This window comes from Hetaerina americana, unplaced genomic scaffold (genome assembly GCF_022747635.1).
Source record: "Hetaerina americana unplaced genomic scaffold, ioHetAmer1.1.p SCAF_30, whole genome shotgun sequence".
In the NCBI taxonomy this organism is placed as follows: domain Eukaryota; kingdom Metazoa; phylum Arthropoda; class Insecta; order Odonata; family Calopterygidae; genus Hetaerina; species Hetaerina americana.
The window spans coordinates 1,039,785-1,065,907 of record NW_027286875.1 but is presented as its reverse complement, the minus strand read 5'-3'; the positions used below and the strand labels follow the sequence as shown (position 1 = coordinate 1,065,907).

The 26,123-nt window shown below is 40.3% G+C and overlaps 1 protein-coding gene and 1 non-coding gene across 2 annotated transcripts in view; one reads left to right on the top strand and one right to left on the bottom strand.

Moving 5' to 3' along the window:
• Nucleotides 1-26,123, top strand: part of LOC139691172 (very long chain fatty acid elongase AAEL008004-like) — a 294,460-nt gene that overhangs the window by 73,788 nt on the left and 194,549 nt on the right. The window lies entirely within an intron of this gene.
• TRNAS-AGA (transfer RNA serine (anticodon AGA)) lies at nucleotides 22,237-22,318 on the bottom strand. The gene has a single exon. It is a non-coding gene; the product is annotated as a tRNA-Ser (tRNA).

Sequence of the window (26,123 nt, the reverse complement as noted above, 5' to 3'; positions counted from 1 at the left end):
AGTTTGGACGCCGACCTTCTGATCTAAATCCGGTCCGGTCCACTTATTCCCGGAGAGTATAGCGGCGGCAAAGAAACAGTGCGCTCTGTTTCGTTGAATGACGTTGCTGACCAACAGGGGTTATTTTTTAAGAGCTATATTTCTTTTAGATTTACTCTACGGTTCAGTTCATTTAACGCCTGCTAAGAGCATAACGGGTTCAAGTACGTGATAAGTAATTGAGGAGGTTCCATCGAGATGTCAAGTGCATGGTATTTTCATTAAATACCCTACATTTGTAGTCTTACGGGCACTCTATCAAATGAAGTTGATGAAAAAGTGTTTTACCATGATTGATTTTCATAGAAAATGATATTGAAACTCCAAGATTCTCTGCATGCGCTTATAACAGTGGAGTTGAAGCAGACGAACTTTTTATCTATGGTGTATAGATACATGTCATTCCGACCAAAAACTCTCACCATTCATATTATGGGTGCAAATATGTTAGAGTTGTAATAGTATTAAGATAACAGCGCCTATCTGTCTTCCTTTAAATTATGTTGATTTGTGAGAAAAAATAGTGGAAAAAGCATTGCTTGAAACATTGGCGCCTCAGGATGAACGAGTTCAAAATAAGTTTAGAGCACGTTTTAAAATTTGTTAAGAACCTCAGATTAATTCAAAATTCCACACTCATATCATAACTGTGCACGAAATCCGCATGAATGGGTTTCGCATTAATTTGATCATTGTGTCATTACTGCATTTAGAAAAATGTGACAGACTCGCGCAGTCACGATTAAAATCAGTGATTCGTGTTTTATGTCGATAAAAGTAATGCTGTCCTGGCTCAGTCGCTGGTGCCAAGAGTTTCAAAGTGACAGTGTTTAAGTGTCTTCCAAATTCTTGGCGTGAACAAATGAAGTTACCTAAATTTTAAAGACAACCAACAAATACCGGTTGAAGCGATCGATTATATATATGAACTGCAATACCCCACCGAAATACGGAACAGACGTAAATTTTTGATATGCGTGTCTTCGACAATTTTTAATTCCAATACATCCCCTTGCGTCACGTTGCTTCTTTAAACCTCAGACACCGATTGTCTCAGGCCGATTGCAGCATTTCTTAAAATTATAGCTCGCGTGTCACCAAGGGAGGTACACTGGAGTTCCAGAACTTCCTCCTGGCTGTAAATTATTCAAATGAATGCTTTTTGAATGAAGGCATATTCAGTTGTTTGTTTCAAATCGTTTTTTTTCTCTGCGCGAAGACCGCCCCCAAGAAAAAAAATCAAAAGTTTTCTTGGTCACAAAATCCCGTATTCATGCTAATTTTGTTTTAATTGCTTGATTGACTAAGGGAGGATTGTTCGTGCTGAGATAATTCTCAAGGAGGCGTGAGAGCAGGACCGAGCAAAAAATTCTTTATGTAGAGGGAAAAGCCGATTTTCCTTATAATGGCAATGTCACGAAGGTAACCTTCCAACTCGACTTCCCGTCTGAAGAATGCCGCCGCATACACGTCACCCTGCCGCTTTTTACCATTGTAGCTCTACATGTTTTCGTTTCTGTACTTATTGTTTGATTTGCATCAGCGCATGATACTCAAAACGCATTGACGTATTGAGCTTACTTTTACTACCTCTACTGGAACGTCATTTACGTTAGCTGAGGATCGGCCAGTGGTGTTCAAGCGCAGCGGTGCCCAGTCATGGCTTCATTTTCTCACCCTTCCGCTTCTTCCTTATTTCTTCGATACTAATTCCCGGGTTGTAATTCCACATATTTTGTCTGATTCGATCTCATTTGCCAGCGTACAATTTCTTTGGGCGTTGGTTGAGGTGGGGCGGAGTACCAATTTACCCGAGGACAGCCCTTCGGCCACGGAGAGCGAGCTGCCAGATTAAGGCTTATATTAGGGTAAACCAAAAGCGAGTTTACCCTTGAACCATGGCGAAGGAATTCACAATCCCTCGTTCTGAAACGTCGGCCTGAATTAGAGGATGACCTTGGAGAAATTAACTCCCGTAGCGGTTGGACCAAATAATATTCCATTTACCCTGGCACAGTTAACAACCACAACCAGGATATGATAAATTTACAAATATTTGTAATACAGAGGCCTCATTCCCATCTTATATTCTTTCGTGGAGCAACATAGTTTGCTCATTTTCCACAATTGTATGATTTATCCCGGGATTTCTTACTACCAGTGCCACAACACCTCATGCCCTATTGTAAGTGGATGAAAATAAAATATAATACAAAGTTCCGATTGCTACAATTGGTATGTATAAAAAATTACATTCCTGAAGAATTGATGTTAGCATTATTGGTGACTTTATCGGAGTCAGCACTTTTTTGACCACTGAGAAAAATAAATAATTTTCTGACATCCATGGAGATCATTTATTCAGTTAAGAGACAAGATTATAATATTTATTTCATTTTCAGATTGTTTAACTGCCTCTTTGTGACTTTCACAAATGTTAAACTGGAAAAAAGGGCTTAAACAAAATCTCCTTATGCAAATGGTCGTCCATCTATGCCCAAATGATATTACCGTTTGGTAGTAATTTCATAATATTTATCACGTTAAGTGTTAAGTTAACCAACAATACTTCTTTTTTTCTACCTTTAAACTGTTTATTGAGAAACTCAAATACGAGGCGTTTATACCTTTTGTGAAACTGATTCTAAGTTGTCCGTAACGAATGAAATATCCAGCATAGATATACAGGAGCATGTACGCATGCGTAAGCAGGAGTAAAAAGATATGGCCTTGGCTCAGGGCAACAGAAACACCTTTCCCTAAACTCTGCACAAACTAACGACTGAATGAAAAAGATTCCATGCCCGGCATTTAACGTTGATTCCTTTTTGTCTCGCTCTCTCTCTCATCTCCGCCCATCTATCTCTTCCTTATTGAAATACGCATAATTTTCAGCGAGCCCTCACTCTCTTCCCTCCTCTCTCTCTCCTTTCCATTTTTAAATGCAGCGGCCGCTTATACCAACTTAAAGCGAATACAGCTGTCTGCCCTACCTACCTCATTTTTCCCCCTCATGAATATACCCATTCCTTTTTTTCCATTTTGGTCGGATACACATTTTACTCTATTTGCATGCCCGCTCTCTGAAGGCAGAACTTATTTTTCAAAGCCACGACTCAAAAAGTTTTCTTAATTTGAAATTTCTGCTTTTAAATGAAACTGCGATATGAATGGATTCGTTCCATATACAGTTCATGAACTCCTAACCTGTATTTCGCCCAAGTTGTACACTTTGATATTATTTCATCCTGACGTCTTGCTAGTTCAGATGCCCAATGATATAATTTTAACGACTATAATGATTATGTTAAAATTCTCGGGTCTTTGCATGAAATCACTCTCTGGAAAATCTAATCGTGATGAGAAATTTTTTCGAACTTTTATTTGTAACCCTAACATGCTTTAATTTATATTTCTTTTCCTTGAGTTCTCGTTAGTTGTCGATGAGAGATGGGGTTTTTAAAGCGTAAATTCCAATCAACTCAGGTTTCCTTGGTCATCCGTTCATGCGTACTGTCGCTAAGAACAGGTTTAGTCGCGAGTAGGAATCGAGCTGGTCCTTCATGCCTCCTCTTCGGAGTGTTCTTGGTGTGGTCCGCAGAAGTAAATACTCGACTAGGCTCCAAAGAGCACGTATACGTTATAAAAAGACGCCTCGTGTCCCAAATTTAAAAATCTCTGATGCTCTCTGATTTGTATATATTACATAACCACTCTTTCCATTATTCCTGCGCCTTTAACATTTCTGGGTCACCTTTAAGTCACTGCATTCCCTCCGTTTTATTATAACCAGTTGAAGAAATCTCGTACTGGTCAGATAATTTCCGATTTTTTAAAATTATTTCGGGTGTGTCTTATCCACAAAATAAATATTAAATTCCCTTTCCTATCTTTCATGTGGACGATATCTAAATATTTTTGCATACTTCTTTATTAATGTTAAATTGTGTTTTATTCACCTCTAATTTTCGTGAAATGAGATTTTTTATCTAGAATATTATCCCCTCAAACAAAGAAGAGCTTTAAGCAAACGCAGAGCATCTATATCATAAGAAACTTAAGATGCCCTTTTTAATTTTCCTTTATATCAAGCGTTGCTTTAAAAGGCTCAGACACTCGGTTGGCTATTGGGGTAAAGGGATAAATGTTAATTGAACGCTTTGAAGATATGATTACGGAGTATAATAGAAAAAATAAAATGGTCAGAACAAGCCAAGAGGTGCTAGGCATGGCACGGGAAGGGAAAATTTTGTCGGAAGGAGTTCAATGAAGGCAGGAAAATTGGATTCAGGAGACATCTCGAAGCGATTGAGTGTTGAGGAATGTGATGGAGGGGAAAGCGTTGGGTGAGCAAAGCAGAGGGAGGAAGAGATTGGACATATTGAACGGAATGAAGGCAGATAGAAAATATGTGCAGCTAAAGAATAGTGAATTGCGATGAATGATTTTAGAGTTATTTATTGCCATAATAGGTGGACTTAGGGGTTGCCATATGGCTTAGAAGTGTATCATTGTGTAGTTCCTGGGACCGTCATAAACATGCCTTAATCAGTGGATTTATGATAATAATAGTTATTGTGCGTGTATTTTCCGAGCTACTGACAGCGATTTAATCAAAACCTTTCGAGCGGCAAGCATTATTGATAGTTAGCCCAAATATACTGTGTCCCAAGTCCCGCTCTAGCAATAGGAGTACGTTGTGAAATATACTTACGTTACTAAGTTTGGCGTTTTGGTGATTATTGTTCAGCTAATCAGAAGCAGTAGTGGTTATAAGGGGAGGCGACCGACGGCTGAGGTCAGTTGCGCCAATAGGGATGGGTAGGTACTTTGGTAGAGGGTTATTCTAGGATATTTAGTGCCTCTTGACAAATTTTCTTAAGCCGTGGTAAAGTTAGGATTTCCGTGAATGGGGGCGGGGTGGAGGGAAACCCGGCGTCTTTATTAGCCTATTATTAATGAAAGACCCCAAGGGTCCACACACAACTTGAGGCCCCATTCTGCGACCATCGAACTCCACTTGAGGTGCTCTCAACATGGCGCCCGTCTATGGACCGGGATACCACTGAAATATTCTGCCGGGATTTGAATCCGGACCCGCGTGCCAGCCAGGACATCATTAGCGACTGTATTGACCCAATCATATCTGAAACTATGAGTGACAAAATTTTGGTTCGGTGTGTTGTCGAGTGCATTTTATCCTATGGTGCTCTTAGTGGAGTTGCCATAATTGATTTATACTGGAATTCTCGCATTGGATATGACTCCGGGTATGGTTATGGCTCCGTTAAAGTAACTGTCGTGCGACTTCCCCCATTTCTTCAATTTAATTGATGCTCTTGATGTTAGCTGTAACTTGAATAAAGGACGCATTTTGTCACTTTTACATTCTCGAAGAGTACATGTATTTCACCGAATGATTAGCTAATGATCGACGCAAGGACCGTGGATAAGTGTGGAGGCGACGTTCATTGGTTTCCAAACTGACAATAGGAAGACGGAAAATGTTTTCACGCTAATACACACCGAATCCAGCAGAGATTCATTGATGCAACCCGTTTCGGTTTTAAATTTATGCAGAGGACGATGGCGAAGATATTTACGTTTCCATGCAAAGAGATAAATTTTTCGCGGTTATCTTCTGGTCCAGCTTTCATCTCTCTACCTTATAAGTGGGTGGAAGGTAAAAGTATTAACCGGAACAAAAATAAAGGAGTACCAGGATGCAATGGAGACAATTATGAGTGAGGACAGGAAGAATGATGTGCCAAACCAGAAAAATGAGATGTCGAATGCCAAGAACGAAACGATTGAGATATTAATCAGATAAAGATCAAGGGAAACAAGGGTTACAGACAACATGATTAGAGAGATAGATGAAAGAAGAAAACGGAAGCGAACAAAAATTAAATTAGGTGGAAAGAAATATAAAGAGTGAAACAATAAACTTAAGGCGGGAAAATATCAGAGCTAAAGTAGCATAGTGGAATATAATCCGTGTGGATATGTGGAAAATTTAAATGGGAAGGGAGATTTTGGTGCACCGTAAAGGAAGTTGAAAGCACTTTTACGAAATATTCACAATGACAGATAAGCCAGGAAAATTATTACTTAAATCACGGGTGCTTCAAGAGAGATGGAAGGAATATATTGAGGAACTATTTGGTAAAGACACCAGAATAGAAATCATAGACATGCATAGAAGGAGGATATGACAGATATGAGGAGGTCTTAGGTCCAGGCACACTCGATTGTGAGATAAAAAGTTCATTAAGGGAATTGAAGTCAAAGAAGGATATGGGGGCAGATAACATTCTCACGTAATTATTTTAGGATGTAGAAAACTTCGAAGGAAGAGTTTTCATCGGCTAAATCGTAGCATTTATTCGGGAGAGATTTATCCGGAAGGGTCCGTCAGATCAGTGTCGATTCCTATTCCAATTAAGGGAAAGGTAGGGGAAGGACTACAGAACAAAGATTTTTATTTTGCACACAGCTTAATTGGAACTTAGTATCATCAACAAGAAGATAGAGAGGAGCGCAAAAGATTACTTAAAGAGGGTGATCACTTTGAGTTCAGAAAGGGGAGAGGCATACGTGATGCCATAGCAGTAATGAGGTCACTGATAAAGAATGCGATAAAGATACAGAATGCAATCGGGATGTATAAGTCTGTGTTTTTAGACTCTGGAAAGAGGTTTGGTTGAGTGAATTGGGTAGAAATAATGAATATATTGAAAAATTGGAGGTCTAGGATCGTATGTGGGGAATTCATAAAATAAGCTTGATTTTCGGATGAATAAGATTTAGTTTGCCAGCCATACAAGGGGTTCCAAACATCGGAAAATCATTGCGATAGAAATGCGATGATAACAGTTGCATACCAAACAAAAGTTATGTTATTTTACAAAAATAGGAAACTGAAATTAAGTATAAATACAGGGGGGCAAAAACTAGAGCAGATGGAACAGTTTACCTGTCTCAAGTGTTTTAGACCAAAATGGTCGAAGCGATAGGTAACAGAGGAAGAAGTATTGTGTTAGGTAAAGAACCTTTTACAAGAAGGAGGGAGTCATTACGACAGACGCTGAAAAAGGATGTTAAGAAAATATTAGTGAAAACTTTAATATGGCTCGTGGTTTTGTACGGCGCGGAAATGTGATCATTGAAGCAGGATGATTGGGTTGAATTGGAGGCTTCCGAGATGAGACAGTGGGGAAGGATGGACAAGGTGAAATAGATACAGGGAAAGTATGATAGGAAAACAAAGCACGAGTTGCTAGCGGTGAATACTTCTTCTGGGATCAACGGTTGACGTTTCATTTCCAAAATGCCCTTCCAGATCCAAGGCCTATAAAGTGAGACATTTGGCGACCCTGCACGCTTCTTTCGATCGAAAGATACCGTAATACTCTGCCCTGTCCCAATTTGCATTATTTCCATTTGATTCAAAGGCGGGTGGATCCATACGCTACAGTATCTGGTCTGATACAGTAGAACTACCCCATAATGGCGCGAAACATTATTTTATTTTCCCATTTATGTTACGTTTCAGCTGGTTATCTTATCAACTCGATGGAAATTCGTATTAAGCATTGAGACTAGTAGAGATAAATTCGTTGTTCCGCGGGAAACTGGAAGCGTGTTTCTCGTCATAATTGTGGATCAATCTCATTTCCTTGCATCAAAAAAGGTAAACGTCGATCCATGAGCTTCTGCAAAATAAAGTCATCGCAGCCGTCTCAAAAGGAATAGCGTCGCTGCCACCCTTTTCGGTGTCACTCACCTCAAAAATCACCTAGTTGTTGGGAAGGGTGGCTTTTCCCGCGGGGAGGGTATTAGAGGACTTGTGGGGTTCGGAGTGGGGAAGAAGGGAGCGGAGTCGCGCGGAAGGTCGACGACGCACCGACCTCCCTCTCTTCCCACTCCGCAGTGCCCCCACTGACTGTGGGAGATAAATAACTTCCTGTGTCGCTCCGCGCGATCCGTCAAAGCCTTCCAATCCCCCCCCCGCGAAATGCCTGTTCTTCCGCTTCGTGGGACTAGCACCCGGGGGATCCCAGCGCAGACGGCTAGAATAATTGATTCCTCCGCGTGTTACGGTCGCAACAAGGCCAACGTTAACCCTTTCGGTTGCCACGCCGAACCACAGCGGCAATCGGGGCGAAAGTTGCGGGTGAAAATGGACCATCCAGTGACCTGGGTACGTCGAGTATCACCATCATCGGGATTTTTCGAAGTGACAACAAAACATTGTTTTTAGACGCTCAAATCATACCGTAAGAGCCCAGAAGCCTGGGCGTCTGGTTAACGTTTTGTACCCACTCTTTTTCATCTAATTGTATCATATGCCCTCCTTATTTCAATCGCTCCTCATACTTTCTACCATCTCTCCCCACATTCATATCCTCCATCTTTCGGGATCACCCCATATTTACCTTTCTTAAATTTTAAAGATGTAGGTTCGTATGCACGGTTTGTTTATGACTTCCCGGATGAATTACGGACAATATAATAATGGCATTATTTGATTTATGATAATATTCTAAGTATCTTCAACCCAGTAAAAATTTACCTATTGTAATTTGTGCCTTCTTGAAACTAACCTAAAGCGTTTTACTCGTTAAGAATTAGTTTTAGAGCAGAGATATTAATGTTTGAGAGACCCTAAATTATATAAATTGTTTCCTTAGTAACCCCTTTGTGACATAATGTGTGAATATTTATGGATGTTTATTTTCGCCCCGTTGAAAGAGAAAGAGTTCTTTGACTTCGTTAATATTCGGAAATGCGACACAAAATATGTTCAAATTATTTTTCCACTATCCTTAAATAGCAGTCGGTGGGCGAATTTAACTTTCCTATCATATATTAATATATATTAATCCTACCTCCTATCCTATTGATAATATATATTAATCCTACCACCTTTCATTCCGTCCATAACGCTCTTCCTTCTCCTCCTTTCTTGCAGTCCTTAAGTTCTCTTCTCTATCACAGTCTTCAGCATTCCATCGACAGTCAAAATATTCTTCATCCAACTTTCCTGCCCCCGTTGGATTTCCCCAAGAAGACTCTTATCTCCTTAGACTGCATGGATAGTACTTAGTTGTTTGTTTTCCTTTCCATCCATTTCACCTTTTCCATCCTTCTCTACACCCGCATCTCTTTAATATATTATACGATTGTCCAACCACGCGTAAACGCCAAATAAGAATCGGAGGCGTAACTCTATTGGTGTATTTATTAATGAAATGCCCCCAGTCATCAAAGAGGTCTGATGGTCTGATTTTTACGTGTACATTTTGAAACTTAAGATTCTGTTTAGGCAAGCTATCCTTATATGAATATGAAAGTATTCTTTAAAATAACAATCTTATCCAAGAAAAGTGAATTGTACAAAAAGACAAATCGACTGTCTATTTCGAAAATCTGCTTCCTGAAACGCATAGGATATTTCTTCAGTTTCAGCTAAGGCTCATTTTTTATCATGGAGTGAGCTACGCCACAATCCCATGGTAGTTCACCGCGCAAATTGATGCAGACAAACGGAAACCAGATGTTACTTACCCAATGGAAAACTGTTGAATGATCTCTTGAGTTTTTGTCATAATTTTGCGTAACTATTTAATTTCTTTGACGCATTATGATTCCACCTAATTTGATTCCTGAAATGGAGGAGTTTTGTATTCGTATTTGACAAGGTCAAGCTCTCCATTCAAATGGTAATCGCTTTTTGCGTGACGCAGTGTTAAACTCATATTTACTGGTGTGCCCACTACCTGACGCATTCTAATTAATTTATCTCACTTTTTTGGTGGAGGTATGAATCTTTCATCCCGCCAAAAAAGTTTGCCGTCCTTCCACTTCTTCACCCTTGGATATTTTCTCACGTTTGGCAAAAGAATGACTCGACGAAATCCTTGATCTGACATTGAAACTCCCATGTCTTTTGTCTTCAGCAAATAGCATGTTTAGAGAAAAAATCTTTAAAACTCCAAGAAAACTAGGAGTTCCGGGAATAGGTTCTTTATATGTTTCGTGGTTGTTTTATAACCTCAAAAAAGGCATATAATCAGCATAGGTTGTGTCAAGGACAAATTTCGGCGAATATCGAATTCCAGGGAGAACTACAATTGGCGAAAATCATGAAAATTTATGATATAGAAAAACGCTTCCTGTTAGCTCGTTAACCGGGTTTTATTTTAGACGGAAAAACCTCATAAGGCGTCGTCATTCTGTACACGAATGCTGGGAGCACGTTAGTTTATACATTCCGAACTTTTTTGCGAGATTCATTTTGTTAATTCTCTTCTGACTTGCGTCTTGGGAGAGAAATAAGAAAGGAAAATGTATGTTTCTTTATTTTTTTATGATTTTTCGATCTGAACTTCATAATTTGTATCCTGCCCACAAATTTTATTCTTTGTTGAAATTAAAAAAACATGCCACAAAAGTTTTTCACGATTTCCTTTCTTGTCCATTCATTTTTGTTTCGTCGTCTTGGAATCATCAGTTTTACATTCATATACGAGATTTGTTCAAAAAGTATCCCGACTTTTGCGTTTTTTCAAAAATTATTTATTTATTCATGGATATCTGTTTTGTCCCCTTCAAAGTAATCCCCATTAGATATTATACACTTGTGCCAAAATTTTTTCCAACCCTCGAAGCACTTCAAAAAATCATTTTTTGTGATCTTGTTCAGCTCCTCCTTTGATGCAGTCTTTATCTCGTCAATCGTAGCGTAGCGTCGTCCTTTCATGGGCCTCTTCAATTTCGGGAACGATAAAAGTCACTGGGGCCAGATCTGGGGAATACGGTGGCTGCGGCATCATTGGTGGGTTGTTTTTGGCCAAAAATTCGCGCACAAGTAATGATGTGTGAGCAGGGGCGTTGTCATGTTGCAAAGACCAATTTTTGTTCTTCCACAAACCCGGGCATTTATGGTGGATTGCTTCGCGTAAATTGCACATGGCGTGCAGGTAATATTCCTTATTTACCGCTTTACCCTGAGGCAAGAACTCATGATGCACAATGCCCCTGCAATCGAAGAAAACTGTTAGCAAAACTTTCGCATTCGACCGAACAACGGCGCGCGTTTTTCGGTTTGGCTCGTGCTGCAGCTTCCGTCAGGATGATTCGGAGTTTCCACGTCATAACCAAAACCCGTGATTCGTCACCAGTTATGACCTAATGGCCTCTGGAGCTAATTTGGGTCGTCGCGGACAGAGTTCAACATCTCATTAGCAATATTGATGTGTTGCTGTTTTTGGTCGAAATTGAGCAATTTTGGTATGAATTTCGTGGCGACCCGTGTCATGCCCAAATAATTGGTAATGGTACGATCCAATCGATATGTTTAGGTCCTCAGCAACTTCTCCAACGGCGTTTCGACGGTTGGCCAATACTATTTTCTTCACCTCATCAATGTTTTCGTCTGTCGTTGACGTGCTCGGGCGCCCAGCACGCTCTTCGTCGTTCACATCTTCTCGGCCCACTGAGAATATTGAATACTACCGTTAAAGAATGATTCAGTCCAAGGTAGCTTCTCCATATGCCACAATCAATATTCGGAATGCGCCCCTGCACTTAATTTCGTTTTTCACACGCAATTTGATACAGATTCTTTGATCCATTTTTTGGAACAGGCAAAAATCGAAGACAAGCTGAAACATTTCCAAGCAAAGTAGATGTCAGCAATTAACTGAACATTCAAAATGGCCGAACTTTTTGGTATAAGTGAGAGACAGAAGTACCAACATAACCCCTCAAAAAATCGAAAAACAACTATATGCAACCCGTGAAAATTCAATATTCGCAATACTATTTAACAGACCTTGTATATCAAGAAAGGTTCACTTCATCCAGGGCTGTCTTGGTCATGAGCATCCAATATTATGTTGTGGGTCGTATAATTACAATCGGTGTTAGTTTGACGTCCATGTTGAATAAAATTACTTCGCCGAATATAAAATATGATGACGTGCTCGTGTCCATTTCTTTTCGTGACGATAGTCAGTTAACCAGCCTCAATCGAAAGTTTTTAGGGTTTAGATAGAAATTGTTGGTTTTTACACCTAAAACATTTTCATTCCGCCTCCATGGTGTCGACTTACAAAGCCATTGTCAGGTGAAGATTGCATAAGAGTTTTGCGTGTATATACCAATATACAGAGGGGAAAGAAAAATGAGGAGGAGGAAGCAACATTTATTCGAATAATAATTCGCAACCTATGTTGCTGAGTAATCACTTTTCATGTAGAAAACCTGTGTTTTATCGTTCCTATTCCAAATAAACCAGGAACAGGGAGTAAAACTATCCTTTCCCATGACAGTTCTCATGTCCCTCCTTTCATACAACAGTAAATCAGTGCCCTCTACCTGCCTAATCATACCAAACGATTTCTTTTGTTAGCCCCCAAAAAACAGCCAAGTTTTAACCTTTTACTTTAGATTATGAGCATGAAATAATTAGAAGGACAAGCATACGGGAAAAGGAAAACTCTCCTCGGCGGAAATAGAACCCCAGACCTCTGGGTTCTACGTAGTGGAGCACGTTACTCCGCCGCCACCGGTACCGGAAATTGACACATAAAACAATTGAGCCATTCGGAGTAATTCGGTTAATATTTACTTCTTGACGATTCAATTGCCAATTATCGCCAGGGATCCTTGGCGGCACTCGATAACATTGGCATCCACGCGTTGTTTGGGAGTAGTAATAATGACACCATGGTGGACAACGGGTAAGAATGCAAATCGCTAAGGATTTTATCGGCTGTGATTTGACTATAGTCGATTTGGAGAATAACATTGATTTTGATCGTGTTATTCATCAATAATGACTGCAGTTTTTTACGTATTATGTGTAAGTTAAATGCTACAATTTGTCCCTCCCCACTTTCCATATGTCACGCGTAGTTACAAAGAGTCATTATGCGAAATATATCCGCCGTCGATTTTATCGACCCGCCGTATATTTTGGAATGGGCCCTGGGAATGAATCCATCCATTCATCCCCTTGCAAACGTAACTAAATATTGACTTCCTCCCTTCGAACCTAAGCCCGCTCAAATCTCCCTCCCTCCGGACCAACGACTTCCCGACTCCCGTCCGTGCGCACGAGTCGAGTCGTGTGAACGTAATGGTGAAGCACGGCCGGTCGACTGGCACCAGAATCGTAGCTCTCCTTACCTTGCCTTTAGAGTAAATTGGAATTATAGTTTAGATATGTCAATGTGATCACTCTCATGTTTTTTATTCGCCCAGAACTTTGTTAGTTTTCCTTTCAGTCCACCTCACATGTCCCATTTTTCTCCACTCCCACATTTCAACATCCTCCTTACTGAAGTTTGAACTCTCTTTCCTAGTTATCCTTCCTTAGCGTCCCTGTCATCAACTCCCGCCACAACATGAAATCTACCTTGCCTAACTCAATTCTTCTTCTGATGTTGCTACTACTTTGACCATGTGGATATAAAACACTTCCGAGATAGGTAAACTGTTCCACGTGCTCTAATTTTTGCGCTCCTATTTTAACGTTTAACTTCAAACCTCGCTAACCACAAAAGAATTACATTATGTCTGCCAATTCAATGAAAACTATGCGTGGTTTTATTGTAGTGTTGAAAGGTGGGGCTGGTGACGAGCTTCAACGCTTAAATGAAAATTATTATGAAGCGCACGCAAGTGAATAATATTATAGTGGCGTAAGTTGTTCCATATTGTTGATTTTATGCTGGATACCTGTGATAAACAACATTAATGTACCTATTCAAGTAGTTTCAATTACTGTCACGGTTGAAATTTTACTCTCAATTGTTTTTTGGTGGCATGTCCCGTTTACGATACACTCGCAAGTGGATTTTGGATACATTTTTATGAATTACTCCGAGTGGCGTTCACAATTTATGTTCTTATGTCAGAAGAAATTATTTTAATTGCGTGAAGTTTTCAACCCATTAAAAGTGTTTTTATTTCAAAATAATTAAATTTAAATCACATTTTACGGTTCGCGTTTTTTAGCGTGTTGGTGGTGGAATAGAGTCTGTGAAATCGAGGGCTTCCAGGCAGGTAAACTGGGCAGTTCGGAATATTTGCCGAAGTGCTAGTGGCGGGCAGTCGTGCGACCAGATGCTCATCCACCTTCACATAATTGCCTAATGGTTTAATTCCGATCGCGGGTCGCTCGAAAATCTAACAAATTTGGATCGGAATAAGAAATATCATTATGTAAAAAATCATTGACCTTGACCGGGACTCGAACTCGGATCTCCTCAAGTCTACTACCATTTAGCTATCCAGGCGCCCTCTTGGCGTTGTGAAGTTCTAGGGGATTTGAAAGGATGAAGATGCTATGAGGAATTACTGTATATTCAATGTCACAAGCAATGTTAGGGGTGCGCATTGCTCCACAAGAATGGCATTTCTCTGCTCATCAGCGGAGGACTCCGTTTAAGTAATTTTCGCGGCATTTCCCGCAGGTATTTGAATATTCGGACTGCTTGTATCGCCTGCACACAGTCATCGTCAGGTCCAGCATAAACATTCCTGCGGAGTCTAATAGCTGTCAACAAATACTTTACCAATATTATTAACATTGCATGTATTAACATAAGCAGGGAAATTCCTGAAACATCAGCAGCATTAACATTTTTCATACTACTTCTCGTCTTTCACGTCACGTTTAGGGGTCCTAACGCTCTTCAGCAAATTCACGCTGCATCATCATTTGTAAAGTCATTTTTCTAGGGTAAAAATATCCTGGATGGCAATGACGAATTTCACTTAATTCTGATAAAATGTTGTCATGCGCAATAATTGCGGAAACGTGAGTTACTCCGCAGGATGATATAATTTCCGGTGGTTTCTCCAGCATCGGAAATAATTTAAAAAATTAATAGAGTAGTCTTTGAAGCTCCAGGGTTATTTTTTAAGGCACTATGTAAAAAATGAATTTACGTCCTGTCGCAGTGAATTTGTACGAATTACTAAAAGGGGTCAATGTCAAATGATAGTGCACTGATTAATTTCTTCATTCCTCGCCTGGTATGTCGCACGTAATTTATGTATATGCGTGAGGAGAACCCTTGTGGTTTTTTTGACGACGGAAATTATAAATGCGATTGCTGGGAAGGGGAGTGTTGGGGATGTAATGATCATAAGGTCAACAGATTTTGCTCTCTGTTTCCGCCATTTTGCTAGCGCAAAAAAATCCGTTATACCTTAACTTTCTACTCTGTTGTGTCTCTCATCAACATCGTCTCAGAATGAGAGGCAATCTTCCGAAAGTTTTTTCATAGCTAGTTTCTATTAAAATGTCCAAATAGAATTTGCTTCATCAACGGTGTGTCAGATGTGGGAAATAAGTTTTAACTTTTTGTATCACTGCTCTCGCTAGGAATGGAAAATATACTGAATCACCCAAATGTTTTGATAAAATCGTCTCTTCAACCATTTCGTATTTCTCTTCATTGTACATAGCCCTTGTAATTTATTAAATTACACCCTTAGTTAAATATAAATAATATAATATAAAAAAATATAAAAAATAATAATTGGATCGAGAAAAATTGCCTGTTGATGATATGTGCAATATTTTCTTCTAATCATTAATTACTCCAGTTACAATCAAAGAAACTGCCCAAAGTAATTGCCTTATTTCAAAATGTATCTTTTTTATATTATATTTCGCGTAATGCTCCTCGGTTCTCGAAAGTGTGTTGTGCCGCGTGAAAAACTTCCGTGACCATAATAACCTAAATTATAAATTCATTTCTTCATGGTGATAACCCAAAACTTCCATCATGGAAGTGGATAAATTTAGCTTGAATGGATGAATGGGATAATGCCGAAATGTTCTCGTGGTACCTCTCGCAGCTCCTTCGCAACGAATTGAAAGCGAAACATTCAAGGGTGGCGTCTGCTCCGCGTCGCGACGAGTGTTTACCTGCGTTTGCGCTCTTCATCTTCGGGGAAATCACCTCAAGTCACTAAACGCCCGTTTGTATTTGACGCATTCACCGTGACTCGTGTATTTCCTCGTGTGACCGAGGGGGAGGTCTTTCACTTGGCCATCTCTCGCCATTTGCTGTCTCCCGTTGTAAATAGACGCCCGGGGATAAGCTGAGGGGTGGGGGGATTTTTCCCGTCGGGCACAGCCACGGGGTTGGTGCTTTTTCCGCGAGGTCACCAACTCACTGCCTTTGCTGCTGTAATCTCGAGTTGATACTCTTCTGCAAGTAGGTTCTACTGCGAAGCGTTCCGGCGTCGACTTTCGTGAAGGGGATCGTTTTGGAGGATGAATATTAAATAGTGGAATTCTTTTGCGGATTCGTACGATGGACAAAACCGGGAGTCTAACCTCGAAGAAAACGTCAACCGGCGAATTTGCCGCGTGATGTTTTCTTGTACGAGTCGGTCCGGAAACTATTCAGCCACGCAATATTTTGGTAAAAATAACTTAATGAGGTCTTGAGGGCACCTCAAAGTACTCCCCTTGGGACCAAACACATATTTTTCCCAGCGTCTCTTCCACTTTCCAAAACAATCGGCAAAGCACTTTTTCGGAATGGTCATCAATTGCCTCATCGCATTCTCTATTATCTCGTCAACCTAGTGTTGGGAAGTCTGGACTGATTGTCTGACTGACTGTTTGACTGATTTTCTCTGGCGCGAACGGAGCGGTGGAGGGGGGTCTGCCTGGCAGGGTAAGGTGGAGGGGCTCTTAGCAAAAGACCAACACCAACCTCAGTCGCCTGCGGGCTGTCGTTGAGTGAGGACACCGTTTTTAGTGAAGCAAGTTTTTTGTCCGCGTCGAAAAACAAAATGAATCTGAATTTAGAGCAACGTTATTCCGTGAAGTTTTGTGCGAAACTCGGGAAGACGGCGACTGAGACCCTCGATATGATCAAGCAGGCTTATGGGGACACTGCTTAAGCCGTTCCACAGTATTTGAGTGGCACAAGTTGTTTAAAGAGGGTAGGGAGCTCGTTGAAGACGACCATCGCTCCGGACGGCCGTCGACGGCAAGAATTGACACGAATGTGGACAGAGTGAGGACACTGCTGAACACAGACCGACGCTTAACCAGTGAAGAAATTGCAGACCAGTTGGGTCTGTCTGCATCCAACGTCCAACACATTATTTCACAGGATTTGGCCATGCGAAAGGTGTGCGCCAAGATGGTGCCGAAAATTCTGAGTGTCGACCAACAGGCAACGCGTTGGCCAACGCGCTCCTGCCCAAATACGGCGTTGCCACGTTACCGCACCCGCCCTATTCTCCCCATTTGGAACCACTGGACTTCTTCTTCTTCCCCCTGATGAAAAGACAGCTCAAGGGACGACGTTTTGACTCGATAAAGGCCGTTCAAGAGGCTTCGACGAGGGTCATCAACGGCATCCCGAAAGAAAATTTCCAGCGGACATACGGGGAATGGGAGCAACGTTATACTAAGTGTGTAGCAGCTCAAGGAGCATACGTTGAAGATTATTAAGTCGATGTAAGTATATCGTCAATAAAATTCTTGTAAAAAAATCAGTCCTACCACTTTTGGGTGCCATCCTGTATTTACGCATCTAAATAAGACGTGCATGCTTTAGGTCGTCCAATTGGCATTGACAAAAATGTGGAATTACTACGAAAGTCCAAGTTCAACTGGGTCTTAACCAGATATGATATGAAAAATACGGTTTAAATGAAACATAACTCTAACAAAGAATGAAAGATTAGATAATGATAGTGTAATCAAACTTCGAAAATTGTGATGTTTTGTGAGCCATTATGTGATGTATACGGCTTGAAATAAACCAATTTATTCGTTTGAAGTAGGCAACTAGTAGTAAATTTCAAAGCAAACGGAAGTTCGCTTGGGCTGGACGGGCTTAACGGAATTTATTTACCCTCGATTTTGCCTGCGATATTATTATTATTATTAAAAATCCACATGTGCTGATAGACAGTGTCAGGTTGGAACATAAGTCCCAAATAATCACAAAGGTAAAATAAGTCATTAACAAAAGTGCGCTTAAAAGGAACTTCAAAACACAAATCTCTTTCACATAGCAAGAAAATCCCCATCTCATTAACATCAATCAATTAGCAAGAAAAAAAAGATAAATTAAAAAGAATTAAGCTGTTACTTATAATTTTACACCGCACATCAATCAAATTATTACATATATTCCTTATATCTTTTCTTAAAAGTATTCACTCTGCAAGGAAAGGGCTCGAATATTTTTGACGGTAAGGTGTTCCAATCAAAAATTGTTTTATTTAGAAAAGAATTTTTTTTCGTTCTTAATGCCCGGAATTTTATCTTTAATTTGTGGTCATTTCTCCCTATAAAATTTGGGTTCCCCGCCTATTTTTTAAGATCTGCCCAAGCTTTCTCCCCCTTCGGAATGCGGAACATTCCATAAGTCTGCTTATTTTCCTTCTAGTTTATAGGGGTTCCCAGCCCAGCGTTTTTAGCATGCCAGACACACTCTCCATCCTCCTATACTTCCCCAGTACATATGGGGCAGCCTTTCTTTGTACCTTTTCCAGTTTTTTGATATGTCCTTCTTCATGAGGGTCCCATACAAGAGATGCGTACTCTAAAATTGGTCTTACCAGGGTCTGATACGCCTTTTCCTTAGTTGCTCTAACGCTCCCTTTGAGGTTTCTCATCACCTAATTAGGGGTTTTGAAAGCTTTCTTAAAAATGTACTCCACGTTTAGCCCCCACCCTAAATCCTTAGTTAGATATACACCTAAGTATTTGCAGCTATCACTTCTAGGAATGACATTTTCTGATAATGTATAGCCCGTATTGCTTCCATTGGCCTTCTTACTAAAAGTGATGCATTTGCTAACATTAATATCCATCTCATTATTTGTCACCCAATCCGCCATTTTATTAATGTCCCTTTGAAGTATATCGCGGTTCACTGTCATTTTCGACTTTCCTGTAGATAATACAGTCGTCTGCAAAAAGTCTTATCTGAGAATTAATATTTACTGGGAGATCATTTATATAGATTAAAAACAAGAGCGGGCCAAGTACGCTTCCTTGTGGGACTCCCGATGTTATTCTTGTTTTTTCAGAATAAATGTCTCCTAATTTGACCCTGCAAATATGATACACATAAAAATATGCACGTATTATATGATTAATTCTTGGAAATTCGATTTTTTAGTTTCCTCAAAAATAGTGTCCTCCTAAAATGCTTTGCGACTTTAATAGGAAGGTTCCAATAGCAAAAGGACCTGGTAGGATCAATCAGATGGGGGTGGGATAGCGATTACCGAACTGAACGGTCTGGATCAATTACTACCCGATGACCACCTACCTAAGCTTTAATCAAAACATCAGGCTTGCTTTGGAATCTTTTTTCACTCTGGTCCAAACCTCTCTTGGTGGCTCCACCTTAACCTATGTCGGCTAGATGTTCCTTACCATGCATTCGGGTGCTCATAGACATAATAAGCAAATCTCACAAGCTGTTGGCATTATGTAAAAATTATCTGTCTTTTAAATATTGGTAAAAGAATTTGAAAATAGAGGTTATTTAAGACGTTGAGTTGCAATAGTCGGAGTCATGTGAATTTTCATGAAAGTCATAGGCGAATCATTTTGATATAAATTCTGGCATTAATATGAACGGATATATCAAATCCATATTTGGAAGCAGATAAGGAAAAATTTCTACGGATGAAGCACCATTTAATTCACCATTACGTTAAGTCTCTCGATGAGTCAATATCACTGAAAAAAGGGCCAGATAGCAAGCAAAGCATATCCTTGGCTTGTTAGCATGGAGGACAATGGTGAAATGGTCGGAATGAAAAAAAGATGCGCTGTAAGTGCGCTTGATTGAGTGGTGTCGGATCAAAGATTGCCTAAGCTATGTTGAAGTTGGGAAGAATGGATGGGGAAATGATGGGAAGAGTGAGGGGAAGAAACAGGTCAGATTTGTTTGTGCAAGAAATGAAAAGGTATGAATACAGCACAACGCATTGCGTGGATCACACACACAGCCATATTGACATGGGATAATCTCATTATCGGAGTACGGGTAGATTCCGTTGGGTCAACGCCAAAGCTCTTCCCATGTCTCCGGTGCCAGTTTTGACGAGGGAAAGTAATGATTAAAATAAGTAAAGCATGCTAGGTTTTCATATTCCATGATGGCTATCATGAATTGTTTCAAAATAAATAAATAATTCATAAATTATAATCGAGAGCGGAACATGAATCACTTGAGCCTCTTGAGATAGGAACCTCAAAAGTTATTTTATGCAGCGATTTTGTCTCCCAGTGTTATTACTTAAGGAAAAAAATCATTTGCTATCCTTAATGAGGGCTATCATTTGCTTATACGTAGATACACTCTCAGACAGGCACTAAGATAGCAAGGAAAACGAGGACAATGATTATTTATATTTCCGTTTTGAGCGTTTTCCTTTACACTCCAGCTAGATAATTAAAGGTTCGAAATTCATTTTTTTGACACGGTTTAGTTTTTGGAAAGTTTTCTCCCTTTAAACCCATTATTTATTTTTCTAGTTTCCCCTCTGGGATTATACTGCACTGAAATGTTGACTCCTGACTAAAAGAAGAACAACAACGAGCAACTTAGATGTGGGTAGAAAATTATAAAATATACGTATGATTTTACAGCTCTGTTATATTTGAAATATTGTTTACTGTTCGTTAGGATAAATATATGTACTATGAAAATTATAAATGATGCATGTGTATATTATCTTATGTATCTTGTAAGAAAGTCTCACGGATTTGTATAATATTTTAAACGAAGGTGTTTTGGCCACCGGAAATTTGGAATACGTGAATATCAAATTGACATTAATTATTTTAAATTGTTATATATTATTTTTTTCCATTTTTATGCTTAAACAATTAAAATTGATCCTTAAAGCAATGCGTAGGAGCATGTAGTTTCGTGTTTTTTTTAAATTTGGTGTTTAATTATACCACACACTGTTTCCACTTCATATTCCATACTTCCATGTCTTAAATTAATTGGTTATTTATATTAGCGTCTTGATTCTGCCACATCTTTATAAATAGGTATAGAAGGTGTATCTACTCATCGGTCATCTATAGAAATCGATATTATAAGTGTTACTCGTAGTAGTAGTAGTTTTTAGGGGAGGCGACCGACAGCTAAGGTCATTTGCGCCATAGGGGATGGACAGGAAAGGATGAAGGGTGGAGAGAAACCCGGCGTCGGCATTAGCCTACTCTTTACGAAAGGCGCCAAGGGGTCCGCAGCTTAACGTCCCATCCGACGGACGCCGTACTCACTCAAAGTGCCCTCCACAAAGCACCTCAAGTAGGGATCGAGATACCTCTGAAAAATATTCAACACCGCCGGGATTTGAACCCGCGCCCTCAGGGTGGGAAGCCAGTACGTTAGCCCCCGCACCATCTCGATCCCCGTGTTACTCGTTCTGCTGTCTTCAAGTTACACCGATGCACGTTGCAATTCCGTATTTTAATAGCTCTTAAATGTCAAATTATTCATTAGGGTATTGTCACATTAAAATGTTTTCCTGCGTGATTGAGAAAAGTGGTTGAAGCATTTGGAAAGCTGATGCCTTGGGAACAAGAGCGTGATAACCGCAAAACGCTCTGCGGCAGTCGTATTGGTCTGTCATTAACCATCCGAAGGCCTTAGAGCTTTATTTCTTTCTTAACTGAGATATTTCCGATCAGTTGGCTGATGTTACAAATGAGTGTTGCATGGCATATGCTGGTGGCTGTCCGGTACACTGGAAAAAATAATGATGGACACAAGGTCACGAGAATCCACGCGGTCCACCTGGCATTTTTTTATGCGGCGGCATTAAAGTGTGTGAGAATGTAAAAATGTCTGTCACCATTAAATTTCCTTAAATTTAAAATATTAAGCTATGGACGCTTCTCATGGCTCTGAACTTTATCAATGTTGTCAGATTTGAATTCTTCAAGTTTTTGGTCACGACAACAGAATAGTATATTGAATTCCTATTTCAGAGAGAATTCTCGTGTAAAAGTGGAGGAGATATTTTTATTAACCCTTTATTATTATTCCATTGAAGAGAATCACAAACATTCCCATGCACTGAGGTGGGAATGGATCCGGCGACCTTTGGGTTGGCAGATGTGAACGGTACCCAGCCGCCGCTGGGGCCTACAAAAAATTTCGCAGTCGGTAGGATTCGAACCTACGCTCCCAGAGGGAATCTGATTTCTAGTCAGACGCCTTAACCACTCGGCCACGACTGCCTCTATGATAATGTTGGCCTAAACCTTGTAACTCATACTGACATTTTCAACAAATTTGGGTGCTCCAGTTTCACTACATACGTTCACGGAGATATCTTTTCAGGATACTGCATGAAATTACTTCATCGATTCTAAATTTAGAGTTTCATATAAAAATGTTGCAATAGTGTGTACAGGAAATGAGAGTCTCTCCTTCAAAACCTTGTGCGCTGGTAACGATTGGGAGAATATCAGTGCAACGAAGAGTTGAAGAGGGTTGGGCTGTCATCATTTGTCATCTCTTTGATTCTCGAGATTACTTTATTATAACAAGGTAATATATGCCGCGCGTTCCAATGAAGTTATACGATGACGTAAGCTAAGTTTCCGCGACTGGAAAAACCTTCGTAATTTATTTGTGCGTTTGGAAATAATATCCACGGGAAGTCTCCCGGACGCAAGTGCGTCAAATTTTAATATTTTTCTTGCCTAACTATGTGACCTTGATAAGTTCTCCTGCGCACTTGAACATGAAATCTTATTAAAACCTTTATGTCACTAACGAAAGGTGTCTGCTGATGTATTTCCCTAAAGATAAAAAAGTCTTAAATGAGTGATAGAAATTTCACATGCAAAAAATATTCTTTTTCGCACTAGATCTTTTAGCTGTTACGACTTAAATTATTGCATTATCATGCACTTCGTAATAAGGAGAAACACATGCATTGCAGCTTAATATTTGTCTCAGTTAAGGACGAAAGGTCGAGCTTCACATGCGATCCGATAAGTGAAGTGAGCAAATATTAATTAACAAACCGATTCCAACGAGGCTAAGCACTTCTCTAAGTCGCGCTTTGAGAAACGATTTAGACAACCTTGTTCGTCAACAGCGAAGCTCAGGCAATCACGCAACGTAGTCGTTGCGTCTTCGCCTCTTCTACCAGAAGTGCATTAGTATGTCGCACGTTGTCAGCAACTCTCCCAGAATAGACAGTAAATGTGGGAATGCGTAACCTCTCTTGACTCTTTATTTTTTTTTGTTTCGACGGTCGTTTTTGAGCGTTGACACTGTTAAATCGAGAATGAATGCAAAACATACGTTATGTTCTTTTTTTCTAGTTTCACTTTCCGCTGAAAGGGCAAAAGAAAATTGCTTTCATTCGGTGTTCGCGTTGCTTTCATGGACAGCTGGTTTTGATGAAATCAAATTGGATACTTTTACTCGCTGGAATATGAGATGTTGAAGAAGATTAGGTAAAAGTGTTTCCTACTTTCATCTGATGTTAACGGTTCTTGCACCCACATCTAATTGCTATGCGGAGCGGGTCACGGTGAGCTACTCTGAGGAAAACCTTTTCCGGAAATTAATCAATTTCATGGAAGTAATAGGTAAAAATAAAATAATTATTTCTTTCCTGTAATCATTACTTAAAACCACACTTACAACCTCGAAGGTTGGTTTTGCTAGGTCTAGGTAGAACTCTCATCGTAATAAACCGGGTGTAGTGTTGTTATTATTGGTGATCTACTAGCTAAGGTAAGTTTCTCACGGACACAAACTACCAAAGGTTTCCCTTGTCTCTCTCAACAAAACACAACCCGGTATTCAACCTCCCAATAAGCCCCTTTTTAATTCTTCATATTTCCTTCCTCCATTACGTCCCACATCCCTATCCTACCCCTACCCCTTCCTCGCTTGCCTGACATTCTCCCCTCAGTCACAGTCTTCAACTTTCTATCGCCAATCACAATACTCTGTAACTATAAGGCATGTCAAATTTACGCACCAAAATACGGGAGGGGGGACACTTCCCTTCCATGTGCCGCCAGTAATTGCCCAGGAAGATTTGGTATTCAAAAATTACACTTTTTGGGTGAAGCTGGAGTTGCCCAGAGGTTTAATCAAGAGTCACATTTGGGTAGTAATCCAGTAGCCTGGCACTCTTATCTCCGGTGCTATCACGCCCTGAATGATCACCTAAGCTGATTTTACTCTATTTTTTATTTAGTACCCTATGAGTCACCGCTAGGGTGTGTGGCAGGGGCTAATTACACACCAGACTACCCTTCTTTTGATTTTACAAGGTCTGCCGCAAAAGTAGTGAGACTTATTTTTTCCCGGATGGAGGACGGGTTGCAGTTTCTCTGGCTGCGTTAGAGGGAGGGTAGTCTCAGTATGGGCTGGAGGCCAGTGGAAGTTGGCTCACAGTCTTTTCGGAGTGTGGATCGTTCGTTTGCGAAACCTCTACAACGTGACCCGGTTACGCTCCGCCATGAACCGGATATTGGAAAAGCGCTACGCCATCTAATTTCGCGTGAAACTGGGTAAAACCAGGAAAGAGACTCGTGACATGCTCAAGGCAGCTTATGGTGATAACGCCCTGGGTAGATCGGGTGTTTTTGAGTGGCATAAGTTGTTTTCTTGGGGTAGAGAATTTGTTGAAGACTCCGAACGTTCAGGACGCCCTTCGACCTCAAAAAGAGACGAAAATGTTGCAAGGGTGAAGGCTTTGTTGGACAGGGATCACAGATAAGTTGTTCGCATCCTTTTTGATGAACTTGGCATCCCTAAAATTGATTAGCATATATCTGTGACTGAAAACAGTGGTATGGGAAAGGTGCGTGCGAAGCTGGTGCCGCAAGTGATGTCGGACGAACAATAGGATACTCACACGCGGATCTGCCAAGAGCTTCTCGACCATGTAATTGAGAATCCAAATTTTGTAGACAATGCCCCACCGGACTTAGTCTGCTTCCACTACCTCAAATCCGTGCTGAAAGGACGTTACCACGGCTCGGTGGTTAGAGCATCGGCCCGGCAAGTCGGAATATCCGGTGTTCATGTCCCAGTCAAGGAAATATTTTTACGTTTATGACCTGCTCGATTCCGCCTTCCTCACTTCTCCTGTTTTCGTCCTTAAAAGGGGTTCCTATCCCTTTTCCTTATATCAATTTCCATGTGAATGAGTATATATACACATATATATATATATAGTGAACATCGCAGATGTGTACCTAATTTGGCGAAACAGCTCACATAACAAGGCAGTATTGTTTCGGAGAAGGTATCAAGAATATACGGGTCTGAAAAAATAGTTATATAACCATTGAATATGACTCGATATTAGTACCCCAGGCGACCTCATTTCTATTTGCAGCATAACACAAAGATAAAGATATCAAACTAGGTGATTCACTTTCGTCTTCGAGGGCTTCCTCCATTTCCATTACCTTTAAGGGCCTTTCCACTTTTTACTAGTTGCACTCTATTCCAATAATCTTCTCGGTCGTTGCAATCTTCGTTATTCAACCTTCGATGCTCATCATTAGCAGCTACTTCTGCCCTCCACGTTTTCCTAGGCCGTCGAAATTTAACTCCTCCCAGAAGGTGCCATCCTGACAGTTCTTGACCTACTTTCCTCGTCCAGTCTTCGATCATTGAGATGCCTTGGAGACCTGGCCTACGGGTTCTATGTACCACTGATTCTCTCATAACCATTAGTGGTCAAATATCTTCATTTTTCCCTCTCTAGCTTGGCATCATTTCTTATCCTGTCTCTTTTCCTTATCCCCTCCATCTATTCAGTTTATAGTTTACATTTCAGGTGTTGGCATTAGGCCCAGCTCTCTGCTGCATAAATCATTACACTCCCCAGTTAAAATCTTTTCTAATTCCTCGTTCCGCAAGATATTGTTTCCTTCATGTTTACTGGAACAGCAGTTTCAAATTAGAGAGATATGCTACAGCATTATCGAATCGTGAATTCAGGGATTAGTTTTTCCGTCGCATAATTCACATACATTGTAACAATTTCAGAGTGTAAAA